The sequence below is a fragment of the Odocoileus virginianus genome, chromosome 27 (genome assembly GCF_023699985.2).
Source record: "Odocoileus virginianus isolate 20LAN1187 ecotype Illinois chromosome 27, Ovbor_1.2, whole genome shotgun sequence".
NCBI lineage: Eukaryota > Metazoa > Chordata > Mammalia > Artiodactyla > Cervidae > Odocoileus > Odocoileus virginianus.
This window is the reverse complement of record NC_069700.1, coordinates 30,013,504-30,029,671: the sequence shown is the minus strand read 5'-3', so window position 1 is coordinate 30,029,671 and position 16,168 is coordinate 30,013,504.

Sequence of the window (16,168 nt, the reverse complement as noted above, 5' to 3'; positions counted from 1 at the left end):
CTACTCCTAGGTATATATACAAAAGAATTGAAATCAGAGAGATAGTTGCACTCCCAAATGCACCAGAAATATTAACCAAGATATGGAACCAACCTAAATGCCCATTAATGGATGAATGGAAAAAGAAAATGTGATGTATATATTAATATTATTTTATATATTGTTTTATATCTATAGTGGGGGTGTATATGTATATATGTATATTATTCTGCCAAAAATATAAGGACATCCTGCCATTTTAACAACATGGATGGAACTGGAGGGTATTATGCTTGGTGAAATATGTTAGAAAAGACAAATACTGTATGGTCTCACTTACATGTGGAATCTAGAAAAGTTGAACTCATAGAAACGGAGAGTAGAATGGTGGTTTCCAGAGGCCAGGAAGTGGGGGAAATAGGGAAATACTGGCCAAAGGGTAAAAAGCTCCAGTTATAAGTTTTGGGGACTTAGCGTACAGCATGGAAACTTTGGTTATATAGTTGCTAAGAGAGTAAATCTTAAATGTTCTTACCAGGAAAAAAAGGAATTATGTGAGGTGATAGAGTTGCTGAGTGGCTTTATTTTGATAATCATTTCATAATATATGCATGATCAATTTATCACATCATATACTTTAAGCTTGTATGTCAGTTGTATCTCAGTAAATCTGGAAAAGAAGTAAATAAGAAAATAATAAAAAGAAAAGATGGAGTCTTCAAAAGACACTGTTAACCCATGAAAAATTGTTCCACATGTATCCACCAAGGTGATACATGTTAAAAAACCACAATGAGATATTGCTACATGGTTATCAGAATGGCTAAAATTAAAAATAGCCACAAAACAAGATGCTGACAAAGATATAGAGAAACTGAATCACTTGTGTATTACTGGTAGGAATGTAAAGTGTAAAACATATTGTGGATAATTGTACAATCACTCTAGAAAACCATTGAGTAGTTTCATACAAAACTAAAGATGCGGCTATTATAAAATTCAGTATTAATCCCAGAGAAATGAAAACATGTTCACACAAAAATCTATACACGAGCATATGTATGGCTAAGTCCCTTTGCTGTCCAAATGAAACTATTACAGTATTGTTAATTGGCTATACTCCAATATAAAATTAAATGTTAAAAAAATGCAGGAGACCCAGGTTCGATTCTTGGGTGGGGAAGATCCCCTGGAGAAGGGAACGCAATCCATTCCAGTATTCTTGCCTGGAGAATCCCATGGATAGAGGAGACTGGCAGGCTACAGGCCATGTGATCTCAAAGAGTCAGACACTAATGAATGACTGACACTTTCACTTTCTTTCATTAAAAAAAACACAAAAAACAGAAAGTGTTCATAGCAGCTTGAACATGGGTGTTCATAGCAGCTTCATTCATAGTAGCTCCAAGTTGGACAGAACTCATATGTCCTTCAACCACTGAATGGCCAGACAAACTGTGGAATACTATTCAGCAATTAAAATGAAGAAATTACTGACACATATAACTACGTGGATGAATTTCCAGGGAATTATGCTGAGTGAAAGGAATCAGACTCAAAAGTCAAATACTGTATGATTCTATTTATATAACATTCTTGAAATGACAAAATTATAGAGATGGAGAGCAGATTAGTGGTTGCCAGGGGTTAGAGAGGCAGAGTAGGGGGCGGTGGCTGTGGCTATAAAAGGATCTTTGTGATAGATTGTTCTTTATCCTGACCGTGGTGGTCACAGAAATCTACATATGTGATAGCACCACACAGGAGGAGACACACACACACACTCACTACATATAAACAGCTGAAAGTTTAGTAACATTGGATGAGATGGAGGGGTTGTATCCACGTTCATCCCTCAGTTATAATATTATACTATAGTTATGCAAGGTGTTGCCAGTAGGAGGAACTAGGGGAAGAGGATGCCAGATCTCTCTGCATTATTTCTTGCAATTGCATGTGAATCTAGAATTATCTCAAAATAAAAAGCTTTAAAAAGAAACTCTTAGAGAATGAAAAGGCAAACCACAAACTGGGAGAACAGTCTTGCAAAACACATACCTGATAAAGGACTTGCATCCAGAATACTTTGAAACTCTTCAAACCTAATAATAAATAGGAAAACAAACTACCCCATTTATTTTTATAAAGAAGGGTGTCAAAGATTTAAACAGACACTTTCCACTATAAGGGTGGCAGATACATGAAAAGATGTTCAACATAATTATAATTAAATAAAAATTAAAAACACAATCATTACACACCATTACACAACCTTTTAGAATGAATAAAAAGAAAATAAGTTGACACTAACAAGAACTGGCATGGATGCAGAGCAGTTGGAACTTTCAAACATAGCAGGAGAGGGTGCAAGATGGACCAGCCACTTTGCAAAACAGCTGTTGAGTTTCTTAAATTTAAAATTATATATATACTTACCATGTAACCCAGCAATCCTACAACTCAGCATTTACCTAAGGGAATTGAAAACTGATGTTCACACAGAAAGGTAAACAGGAATGATTATCATGGTTTTATTGACAATTGCCCAAAGCTGGAAACAAAGCAAATGTTCTTCAACTGCTGAATGGATAAACAAACTGGTATGTCCACACAATAAAAAGGAATTGACTGCTGATGACTGTAACAACATAGTTGAACCTCAAATTTATAATGCTGAGTGAAAGATGCCAGACTCAAAGTTACACACTTTAAAATTCCATTTTTATGACACTCTGGAAAAAGCAAGACTATAGGGATAGAATCACTGACCAAATTAGTGGTTGCCAAGGGCTTGGGGGTAGGGAAAGAGATTGACTACAGATGAGCATGGTAGTTTTTGGAGGGTGATGGAATCATTTCACATCTTGATTTTAGTTTTGATTACATGTACAGTAACATCGTAAGTAGTCATAATCGGATGTGCGAGTTGGACCATAAAGAAGGCTGAGCACCAAAGAATTGATGCTTTTGAACTGTGGTGTTGGAGAAGACTCTTGAGAGTCCCTTGGACTGCAAGGAGATCAAACCAATCAATCCTAAAGGAAATCAGTGCTGAATATTCACTGGCAGGGCTGATGTTGAAGCTGAATCTCCAATGCTTTGGCTACCTGATGTAAAGAACCAACTCACTGGAAAAGACCCTAATGTTGGGAAAGATTGAAGGCAAAGGAGAAGGAGGGGGAGGCTGAAGATGAGATGGTTAAATAGCATCACTGACTCAGTGGGCATGAATCTGAGCAGTCTGGGAGATAGTGAAGGAGAGGGAAGCCTGGAGTGCTGCAGTCTGTGGTGTCACAAAGGGTCAGACATAACTTAGTGACTGAACAACAACAACATTACTATGTACATTTGTCAAAAGTCGTGAAACTATCTATATACTTAAAAGGGTAAATTATACTGTATGTAAACTAGTATAAAAAAAGCAAAACAAAAATGAAAAATAGAGCATGGGGAATGAACAGGTAGGGCAGTAGCAAGGCTGGAGAAGAGGAGAGAACCAACTATGAAACAGATTTTAAGAGTTTTTTTCACCTGGTGCTAAGTGGAAAGGAAGAAATGACTCAAGATTGGGCTGTTACATTGTTTTTATATGTTGGTTCTTGTGAATCATGCTGCTGGGTACATGTGGATGCAGATGTCTCTTCAAGATACTGGTCTCATTTCCTTCAGGTTTATTCCCAGAAGTGGAACAACCTTTGTCCACCCAGAAATAAATGGTCAAAGGTGTTGTGGCATGTGTATATACAATGGAGTATTATTCAACCATAAAAAGATGGAAGTCATGATTTGTAATAACATAGATGAAGGTAAGTGAAATAAACCCCACAGAGAAGGACAAACACTGTATAGTATCATTTATATATGGATTTTTTTTTAAGTCAAACTTATAGAAACACAGAGTAGAATGGTGGTTACCCAGGACTGGGGTGGGGTGGGGGATGGAGAGATGCTGGTGAAAGTTTCAGTTATAAGATAAGTAAGTTCTGAGGACCTAATGGTACAGCATGGTGACTGTAGCTAATAATACTCTATTGCATACTTGGAATTTTTCTAAGAGGATAGATCTTAAGTGATCTCACCACAAAAAAATTTAAAAGTAGCTATGTGAAGTGATGAATGTGTTAACTTAACTGTGGTAAATATTCCATGATATATATCAATATTAAATCATCACATTGAACACTTTAAATATAATGCAATTTTATTATATTATATTTATAATATTTATACTTATAAAATACTATATCATTTTAAATTAAATATTGATTGATATTTATTATTAATATTAATTATAATATTTTATTAATATCAATAATTTAATATTATTAAATTTATTATAAAGATTATTTATAAAATAATATAAATATTTATAATATTTATATTGTATTTATAATATATTATATTATAAATATAATACGATTTTATTTGTTGATTATACCTTAATAAAGCTTGGGGGGGTTGGAAAGATTGGGCAGTTGGACAGGTAACTCACCTGGACGGGTAACATAGATCAGAGCAGGAAAGAGGAGCATAATGAGTCAAGGACATGCTTAATTTCAAGTACCTGTGGGACCTCCGTACATAACTGGATAAATTTTAGGAGGAAGCTGTGGCTGAAAATACGGACTGGGGAGTCATCCCAGGGTTGTTTTTTTTTTTCCCCCAGAAAGTGATCTAGTTATTCACAAGGAAGAAGGCTGCAAACATTACAGTTATGGTTGGTGGTGTAAGCGAGACTGCACAGGAGACTGGAGGAGCAGCTGAAGTGATGCTGTGAGGCAGAAAGGCAGATGCTGTCACATGTAAACCGGGAGGAGAGTGGAAGTGTCCAATGATGTTGGATACTAAAGAGGATGCCCTGAAAAATGTCCTTGCAGTTTAGCAATTAGAAGGTCACTGGTAACCTCGACAGCAGCTTCAATAGAGTGATGGGGTCAGAAGTCAGATTACAGGAGGCTGGAAAGTAAAGGGGAGGCTAGGAAGTGGAGGTCGCTGAGAGGCTCCCTTTCCAGAAACTGGCAAAGGATTGCAAAGAAGCAAAACACAGGGTGAAAGCTGGAGGAACATGGTGGGAAGGAAGGGTCTTTTGTTTGTATGAGGGGGTGAAACCAATACAGAAGGAGAGGTTGAAGGTATAGGACAGAGAGAAGATAATATGTGTTTGCCCCAGGTGAATAATGGGCATTATACCAAGATGGTGTGATGCAAGAGGCCAGGAAGCCAAAAGCGTTCAAAAAAAGCTCATTTTAAGTGTTGAATCATGGAATTTAGGTTGGTTAGAGAGGTAAGAGACCTTTGACATGGAGGAATGTTGTGAGTTTCAGAGAGATCCCTATGGGTGCCACATACAGAAAATGTGCACGTCTTGTATTGGGCACCCAGCCACATGATCAAATGCATTGATGGGGAGGAAGTGTGTGTTCAGATCCTGCTTCTCTCATACCTAAGGGTATGACACGGGGTGGATTACTTATGTTTTTAAGTTTTAGTTACCTCATCCCATACATGAGGATGGATTGGATAATAAATAGCTATGTCACTGAGTTGGAAAGATCACATGTGGCCATGAATGTAAAATCGTTATTCTAGGGTGCATGCTCAGGACCCGAAAGATTCTGACTTCTGAATTCTTTTTTTTTTTTTTTAGTTTTTATTTATACATTTATTTTTGGCTGTGCTGCGTCTTTGTTGCTTTGCACAAATGTTCTCTAGTTGCGGCAATCATAACTCTCTAGTTACGGTGCCCAGGCTTCTCATTGTGGTGGCTTCCTTTGTTGTGGAGCATGGGCTCCAGATGCCTGGGCTTCAGTCGTTGTGGTGCGTGGGCTTAGCTGCCCTGAGGCATGTGGGATCTTCCTGGACCAGGGATCGAACCCACGTCCCCTTGCATTGTCAGGCAGATTCTTAAACAATGGACCACTATTAAGTTCCTAGTCTGTATTCTTTTGATTGTAAACGTCTCCTCAAGAGTTGAAACTTCAACATATATATGTATAGGAGATACACCAGGGATTACAAACTTGCATCTCCTGGGCCCAGACTGATAGAGTAAGCATGTCAGACAGATAGATATATGACAATAGACTGCAGTCATGTGATCTGGAGACTAAGTGCCGGCAACCAAAAACATTCACATTTAAAGTGGTTAAAGCACAAGGCTTCCTAAATAAAGCGCAACTATGAGTCCCCAGCTTGCATCCTCTGGTTTCTTTTCCTGGTAAAACCGTCATTGGTAACTGGCAGGCCCAGAGCCTCTGACAGGTTTACTTAAATCTCAAACAGATGGTTCTAATGAGTATTAAATAAGTTTGGAGATTAAATCCCCAAGTTACAATGTCTTTCCCGCAAGTAGAATGATACTTGGTATTATTATTTGCACCTTATCCACTTGCTTAAATGTGGGAATTAAGATCCCTTCAAATTGTTCAAAAGATTCTTGAGTTCTGCAGTTGTCAAAACAACATATAATTGCATAGGCAAATTAGCCAAGGTTTAGACGCCTCAAATCTGAAAGAAATTAAGGCTGTGCCTGAAATGAATTAGTCTGTAAGCAAGTTAGTTGGGTTTTGTGTGTTTGATTGTATGCTTTTTAAGAAAAATTGTAACTGTGACCTAGTACTAATTTTCAACCAGCTCTTTAGCTGTTGATACTGCAACTACAAAATGCATTAATCTTCTTTGTAGGTCTGAAGAGGGACTGGTTAAAATTTTAGGGCTGGTAATTTTGATATTATTGAATACGTACATAAAATTACCTAGCTGAAGTAAACTTCCCCTTCTGTTTTATTCAGTGACTTTGGGGGATTTATGATGGTTTGTTCAAAAGTCTTTCACTGACACAGCAATCCTCTTTTGTGTCAGATGAGCAAGTATGTTCAGACAGAGGTGGTAGGGTCCCCGCAAATGGGACAGAAAGCATTTGACTGAGATCTTCTCCCATTAACTCACTCCAAGGGGCAAGACAAGGAACCAGAATTTTGCTGCTTACTAGTTGTTGTTGTTTAGTTGTAAGTTGTGATTGACTCTCTGCAACACCAAGACTGTAGCCTGCCAGGCTCCTCTGTCCATGAGGTTTCCCAGGCAAGAGGAATGGAATGGGTTGCTTATTGGTAAATAGCATTATTAATAGAATAAAAAGTCAGCCAATGTAAACTCTCTCTGTACTCTCTTGAAAGCTGCTCTTATCCATAATAAGAACTTAAGAATGTGTTTGGAGATGATGGAGAGGATATTGGGCATGATTCCTTCATGACTCCTGAGTGCCCCTCACTGAGGATTCCATGGAAAGGAATTGAAAGCTGAAGAAGAAAGCATATTTTTGGTAGTGGATGCTTTTCTTCCTTAGAAATCCCTTTTTCAGTTGAGCTCTTGTTCATCAGTCTTACGAATGGTCAGTATGGTCATTATCAGAGTGATCCGCTTATACCTGGCAGAATAAAAAAGCTGTTTATTCCCTTGTTTCTGAATCAAGTGGAGAATACATAGAACATTTTCTGGTACTCATTAAGTGCAGAATAATAACAACATGCCATTAAATTGCAGAGTAAGTGTACCACAAAATCTGTAATATATAATTTCAGCAAGGAATTTTCTTTTGAGAATATGTTCAGCTAATTTAAAGCATAACTTCATTAACATAACCATGTCTGCATACAGAGCAGAATGGAACTCATAAACTTTACCAGCACTTGGGTTTTGAAGATCGCAGTGGGAATCACCAGGATTGGTAAACTTGCAAGGCCTCCCTTTTCCTATCAGACAGTGGATGCAGATTTGCAACGTTATACTGGGACCTCTCTCGGGTTCATCTCCCTCTGGCTCAGAGGCAGAGGCCCCTTTCCTCCTGCTTTGTCTGACCCTCTTCCTGCAGCTCTCCTGGGGCTCTCCCTCAGCAGCAACATCAAAGTCACTTATGGCTGGAAGCTGGTGGCCAGCCATATGGAATTACAGCCCAGGCTCTCGCAGGATTACAGAGTGTAGCCTATGAAGCAAATGACAGTACCATGGCCCAGAGGCAAGGCTAGTGAAGCCTCCAGTTTTGAATGGAAAATATGACTGCTTGTGTATTTATATACAGGCTCCTCATAAACAACCTGAATGTTTCACCAGCGTCCCAATGAAGCAAGGGATGGGCTGAGTTAAAAATAGCTCCAGAATGCCTCTCTTCTAAGTAAATTACCCACCCTGTCCTATCTCCTCCGGGTGTTTACTGTAATATGTTTCCCTGCATATTTCAGAATTCAGGAAATGCTTACCAACACATAGCATAACTTTTAGGAAAAGAAAATGGCTCTCATAGCAGAGTTTCTTCATCTAGTGCTTTATTTATTTATTTGACTGTGTTGGGTCTTAGTTGCAGGACATGAGATCTCTCATTGCAGCACACAGACACTCTAGTTATGGAGCAAGGGTTCAGTATTTGTGATGTGTTGGCTTAGTTGCCCCAGGGCATGTTGGAGCTTAGTTCCCCAACCAGGGATCGAACCCACGTATCCTGCATTGCAAGGAGGATTCTTAACCACTGAACCCCCAGGGAAGTCCCTCATGTGTTATTATTGCCACAAAGTCCACCAATCCAACTTACCCATCCTGGATCTAGCTGTTTAGCCATTGCATGTACCTGAATATCTACTTCCTCATCTCCTGTTTGCTTCTCAACCCCTGCAGCATGGCTTTCATCCCCCAACATGCCACAGAACCTGTTTAAGCTTTGCAGTTTCAGAATGATAGCTTTTTGTGTGTACATCCTGGAAGTACAACGTGGTAGACCAGTTGTCCAGATTTGACCTCAGAGTTGCTCCCTGCTGCTTTCTACCTCTGAGATAGCCAGTTTCCAAGTCCCAGTGATCCTGTCTCCTAAACCACTTTTGTCTCCTTCTGGTCAATTCCATGTGTGCTTTTTATTGCCCTAATGTGACTCTCCATTCTTTGTGACAGTGAGCAAAGGTCTCCCAGCCACTCTTCTTGCCTATAATCTTGTTCCCCCTTTATTTCATAGTCTACACTCGCTACTGGATTATCTTAATGAGGTGCAAATAAGTTCACGTCACTCCTTGTTTGAAAACCACCAATCCTTCTCTGTTATGAATAGAACCGAGCCCAAAGAGCCTTCTTAACCTGATCCCAAACTGTCTTTACATCAACTTCGCCTCCCTTATCATGTTCCGCACCCCTGCTCCCCTGTCCTACTCCAATCGCGGATTTTCTGCAGTTCCCAAGCCTGCTATGCTTTTGCATGCCTCTGTGCCCTTGTCTGTGTTGTCCCTACTGTTTCCACAATGCTCCTTGAGAATACTCAACCCACCTTTCAAAGACCCAGCTCAAATGCCACCTGCTCTATAAAGGCTGTCACCCTCATCTCCCCTCGGCAAAGTTAGTGACCTTTTTCTGAGCAGCTACGTCTTATGTGTCCCTTTGTAATAGCATTTATTGTCCTGTCAACATTGCCTGTACAAATCTATCCTCCATTCATGCCAGGGATTATTTAAAACTTCAACTGTTTCCTGCTTCTTCCTCTGTATTCCCAGTGACTAATAAGGTTTTACACACATACCAGAGGTTTCTACATGCCTCATGAATGAATGAGCGCATGCATAACTCATTGCAAGGAATCAATAAAATAAAACCCCTACAACTGAAAATTTTTATCTGAGGTTCATATTTCCAAGGCAAAAATCCTCCTTTTCCTCTCTCAGCCCGGGGAACAAAGGTAGCCTGCAGATTGAGGAGAGACTGAACAGGAGGAAGAGAAGCAAATACAGCATCACCGTTTCCATTTCTGAACCCTCTTTCTTCAGGCACAAAAAGATGGTTACCAATTTCCCAGGGCGATAAAGAGAGTGCTTTTACTTCGGTGTCATTGGAAGAGAACAGAAACAGAGCGATAAGTCATAGAAGCAAAGAAGCCCTATTGTTAAGTCAGTGAGTTTCATCCAGGATGTCTGGGAAGCATTTAATGAATCTTGGAATAAACTTGTTTTTCATTTTAAAAAGAATGCGCTATTTACAAACGACCAATTAAATGTTTATTCACCTTCTTTTGTTTCACTTTGAAAAGGGTTTGTTTGACAGTTTGACAAAGGCAGTCTCTGGCAGTTCAGTAAAGGGCTCTCCCAGGAGCTTTAGTCCCCAGAAAAAAAGGAATGTTTCCTAAAGTACACAGCCTCTTGCTGCTTTCTCCTGCCTCTTTTCCCAGCCCTCGTTCAGTATTCAGGCCCAGGTGAAACCTCACTTTCTCTGAGCAACCTCTCCTTGTTACTGAATCCAAGCTCACTCTGCTCTTCGCATGACTGGCCGATGGCTGGGAGATGAGGTGTTGAGGCAAGGAATAGCGATTCTTTGCAGAAAGCCAGATATCCAAAAAGATGGCGGGCTAGCGCCATAGAGTACCATCTTATGAGGGTCACGGTGCCATTTTCTGTTATAGAACTGAGAAGGGGAGGAGGTGAGTAAGTGAAGTAAAAAGGCCATTAGTCTTGCAAAGTATCTCCTGGCTTGGCCAACATCAAGAGGGGATGTGTTAATTTCTTCTTTTCTGGAGCCATTCACAGGTGGGCAGGGTCAGAATGTCTCTCTGTGAGCCGAACAACGGCACTTTAACATTCAAGCAGAGTGGCAAGGTTCCAAGATACAGGCCATTATGTACACTTTTAGCTACAGACAGCATCCCTTTAGTGATTATAATAACAAAAGCAACAAAAAGCAAAGGTTGAAGTAAAAGGAACGGATCCAAGATGGAGTCGAGCATGGCTCTTCCCTGTTACACACGGATCCTCTCAGACTCCATACCGCACTCCAGCTCTGCGAGCCCTTAGCTCCCCGAACACCCTATTGCACCCTTACTCCATACTATCATTATTACTTATAACACTACGTACTCACTGTGGTTGAGACTCAACTATTTCTTTTGTGGGCGTCAGTAGTCCGTTCTTTTGATTTGCTGAGTATTGGTCTGTGAGTTGGATGTGCTGCAAAGTGTTTAGTGCATTCCTATCATCCAGGGTCCTATCATCCAGGGTAGGACATAAGTCTTCATTTCTCAAAATTAATGCCTAGTGGTGCGATGGTTGGGTCATGTGGTTAGCATATGATTACATTTATAATAACCCCTAAACACTGTTTTCCAAAGTGACTCTACCATTTTGTCCTCTAAGTGGCAATATTTAAGAATTCTTTTTTCTATCCTCATCAACACTTGGTATTCACATTCTTAAAACACTTTCTAGACATTTAATAAGTACTGGTATCTCACATGGTTATAATGTTCATTCTCCTAGTGGTAAATGACAGTGAGCCTCTCTTTATGGACTTAAATATTTGTCATCTACATATCTTTGCTAAAGTAAAAACCTTTGGGCCACTTTCTAATTGAGTTACTTGCTTTATGCTGACTCTCTATATATCACAGCGCTTCCCCAGAGGCTCAGTGATGAAGAATCCACCTGCAGTGCAGGAGCTGCAGGTGACATGGGTTCAGTCCTTGGGTGGGGAAGATTCCCTGGAGGAGGGCATGGCAACCCATTCCAGTGTTCTCCCCTGGAGAATCCCCATGGACAGAGGAGCCTGGCCAGTTAAAGTCCATAGTGTTGCAAAGAGTCAGACACAACTGAAGTCACTTAAGACACACATACAAACACATACATATCATATATACGTGTGTTTATATATGATCATTGAATATTTTCTCCAAGTCTATAGTTTATCTTTTCATTCTCTGAACAGCGTCTATCATAAAGTAAAAGTTTTAAAATTGCTAATGAAGTCTAATTTATCATTTTTTTCTAATATACGTCATGCTTTTGATGTCATATCTAAGAACTCTGTCTAATTCACAGTCATAAAGATTTCCCTCCTCTTTTTTCCCAAAAGTTTTATAATTTGACATCAATTTCTATACTTAGGCTTATGATACATTCTGATACACTTTAAATTAATTTTTACAAGATGTCTTTGGAGACATTTTACCTTGGAATACCTTGCTTCCAGTTCAACCATTGCAAGATGGTTTATTTTTTATGTCATGGTTATCACTAGTGAGAATCTTTGAGGCTGGGTAAATTTGATTTGAAGAAAGGCTTAATTTTAACCAGAGAAGCTGTCAGCAATGAATATTAATAAAGAATAAAAAATGCAGATACTAAAATATCTAGTCGTCCTTGCTTTGACAAGCATTGATTGGCAAAATCAACATACAGTATGTATATGTTTATTTGTATGTATGCATATGTTCATTTATTCACACATGCACACACATCTATAGACTCTTAAATATTTCTGAGTTTATTGCTTCTCCCTAGAGCTTTAAGCCACAATTTTACTTGTTCAGAAATTCCAGCTACCCTTTTCCCAGAGGCAGGAGATTTTGGTTAGTGGCTTTAGAGTTTGTCACAAACTGTCACATTCTTCAGTTAATAAAATGGACTTGACTTGGGTAGACCGAAGATGGATTTTCCATTACATCATTTAGAAATGGATAGGCCTTTCCATAAACACACTTAGACACTTTATCCCAACTTTTACTTTTTCTCTATTTCATTTTTATGTTTTAATGGCCCTCTTGTCGACATATCCCTTTTGGCATTGTTGGCAACGTCAAGAAGCTTGAGTGCATTTGCCTTACCCTGAATCCACCAGAATGGCAGAGGGGCTTCTTTGCCTCTCAAGCCCACTGAGCTTGAGGCCTGAGGCATCCCCATTACCACTTAGCACCATGAGACCTTCACATGGAGCTGGGAGCCTTCTAAATGTCTTGGATTTAGGATGAACGACTTTCTCTGTTGTCAATTCTTCAGTGTTTCTATTCACTTAATATAACACTGTCAGACTTTAGTCTAAAATGTATTCTTTGAATTAAATTAAAAAAAGCAGTTATCTAGGCCAGCCTTTACCAAAAAACACAGGATAACCAAAAAACACAGGATACTTACTATGAAAGATTGGATCATTTGTTTCCACTCTTCGCTCCCACACAATAGCGTTGTACATCCACACCCTTTCTTTGCAGCCGGCACTGTACCCCCACAGGACAATGGGATGGTGGGAAGAATTTGCTTCCCCCCCAAACTCCACTTTGTTGGCAGCTGGCTTGGCCAGTGGAGGTCTGTGGAATCGGCGTGAACATGGGCCTGGTGTCTGTTTGTATGTTGTAGCTTGCCCTCTCGCATTCCTGTGATCATCATAAGAAGAACATGGCCCTGCTATGGCTTCCCTCTCTTCAATATGGGCCTGGAATGGAACACAGACAACTGACCCAAACCTGATCTGCAGCTTGAACCTAAACTAGCCAAACTGCAGCTTGAAGCAGAGCTACCCTAACTAGTCCACAGACCAGTGAGTAAGAAAAGTAAAATTCTTATTTGTTTACGCATGTTGAGTTTTGTTACTTAGCATTATTCCAGCAATAGATGACTAACACACTTATCTATATCTCAGTCATGTTCCCACAGGCAGTGGAGTCCATATGAAACCCAGAACAAACAGTTATTTGCTAGGAGAATCAAGTGAATATTGTAGCCATGAATCAGATGGGTTACCATCTTCTCATGGATTTTTCTCCAGTCTACCCCAATCTTCAAGAATCCACTCTGAGCAGATTTTCTGAGCATCCTTTTAGTCAGATTAGTCTGTGCAGAATTACAGAATGTGAAGGCTGTCATTTTCTAGTGGTCCTCACAAGTGCTGGATCCCAACAACTGAAGCCTCTATCAAGTTATGTTACGATTTATATATGGGCAGTGGTACAGGTTCCAAGCTGCAGAAGCCAGATTTCTTGGCACTAAAAAGCACTATTAAAATTCAGCTTTTACCCAAGAATATTAACAAGCTCTGATCACTAGCAGTTAAGGTCCATTGCAATGTTCAGCAAGTATCAGCATGAAATGACAGACTGTCCTTTGTCTTCCTGAGATCCCCAAATCCCCAAATGAACACATTTTCTTACATTCCTTGCTCCATGAACATAGGTATATTTTGCAGTTAACATTACTGGGGTTGGCCAGAGCTCAGGAGTCTATTTCCTTACACCTAGATTTTTAGCTAGATAATTTTAATTGGAATCTTTTATTACAGTACGCTCTTTTAAAATCTAAGGATATAGCTGGATATTTTGTTTACCAAGCCCATCTCAGAATTAGATGCCATCATCTTACTGGCAGAAAGTTCCTAGGCCACCTTGAGCTTCAGATTTGTATCTTTACAACATGATCAAAGAGTCTTCCTACTTTTAATGCATCACATGAGCCCTAAATATTTAAAAATAATCACCAAGTACATAAAAGTCATGCTTAACCTTATAAAACATGTGTTGGCTCTGTTCATTTTCTCAAAGTTCACCTCCCCTTCTGTGCTTTAACCTTTTCTATTTCTCATCTGGCCATTCCTTTCTTCCTTGAATCCAATTGTTTTTCTTCTGACTAGCTAAACACAGGCAGATTGAGCAAGGCTTTGTCACAAGAGAGTTGTTTAGCCTGAGAGAGGAAACACTAAAGGGGGACATTATAGTCACCTTTGAAATTTCATTCATTTTTATTTTTTTGGCTGCATTGCATGGCATACAGGATTAGTTCTTCAAGTAGGGATCAAATCCATGCCCCCAGCAATGGAAGCAAGAAATCTTAACCACAGGGAAGTTCCTATGGTCACTTTTAACATGCAATGGTCTGTTATATAAAAAAAGGAATATGCTAGAGGGGAATAAAAAGAAAGAAAGAGTGAATAAGCTTGTCCTCTGTTGCTATGGAAAGGATGGAGCTAAACAACTTAAAACAAGTCATAGAAAAGAGCTGTCAGGGAAACTCTCCTATAGAAAAGAAATTGGGCTCAATGTGAAGAAAGCTGAGTGCCGAAAAATTGATGCTTTTGAACTGTGGTGTTGGAGAAGACTCTTGAGAGTCCCTTGGACTGCAAGGAGATCCAACCAGTCCATCCTAAAGGAGATCAGTCCTGGGTGTTCATTGGAACTACTGATGCTGAAGCTGAAACTCCAATACTTTGGCCACCTCATGTGAAGAGTTGACTCATTGCTGGGAGGGATTGGGGGCAGGAGGAAAAGGGGACAACAGAGGATGAGATGACTGGATGGCATCACCGCCTCGATGGACATAGTTTGAGTAAACTCCGGGAGTTGGTGATGGACAGGGAGGCCTGGCGTGCTGCGATTCATGGGGTCGCAAAGAGTCGGACACTACTGAGCGACTGAACTGAACTGACTGAAAAATTTTTCAATCAATTGGTAATGTCCAGTTCTAGAATAAAAAGCAGTGAGTCATTGTCAGTGAATGGATTCAAACTTTTCAGGCATAATAAACATGTAATTCCTACATCTCTGAGTACCTTCAAAATTTAAAATATTATGATTTGATCTATATGATTCTCTATAGTTTATCTATTATGAGTGTGCAGTGCAGGATAACATCAGCCATAGCAGTTTCATGATTCTGTGATTAAATGAAAAAGTCAAACAGAATTTGTAGTCTTGAGTTTAGTAGGTCCTTCTGAATACTCCTGACTTCTGTCAAATCCAAATTGAAATATCTTACATAGTGAGATAGAGAGCATCCTACTTTTTCATATTGTGCTGGTTAGATTTTTAATTGTACCTACAGCTTGATCTCCACTATTTAGAAGCATAAATATGCATATATCTTTAAGACTGGGATTCATGTTAATTTACTACCTCCTGCTGTCATCCTGAAAGGAGCTTGTTACTCTATTTTCTAGTTTCTAACCACAACGACAATATTAAAAACAATATTAAAAAGCAGAGACATTACTTTGCCAACAAAGGTCTGTTTAGTCAAGGTTATGGTTTTTCTAGTAGTCATATATGGATGTGAGAGTTGTACTATAAAGAAAGCTGAGCGTCGAAGAATCGATGCTTTTGAGCTGTGGTGTTGAAGACTCTTGAGAGTCCCTTGGACTGCAAGGAGATCCAACCAGTCCATCCTAAAGGAAATCAGTCCTGATGTTCATTGGAAGGACTGATACTGAAGCTGAAACTCCAATACTTTGGCCATCTGATGCGAAGAGCTGACTCATTGGAAAAGACCCTGATGCTGGGAAAGATTGAGGGCAGGAGGACAAGGGGACGACAGAGGATGAGATGGTTGGATGGCATCACCGACTCAATGGACATGAGTTTGAGTAAACTCTGGGAGTTGGTGATGGTCAGGGAGGCCTGGTGTGCTGCAGT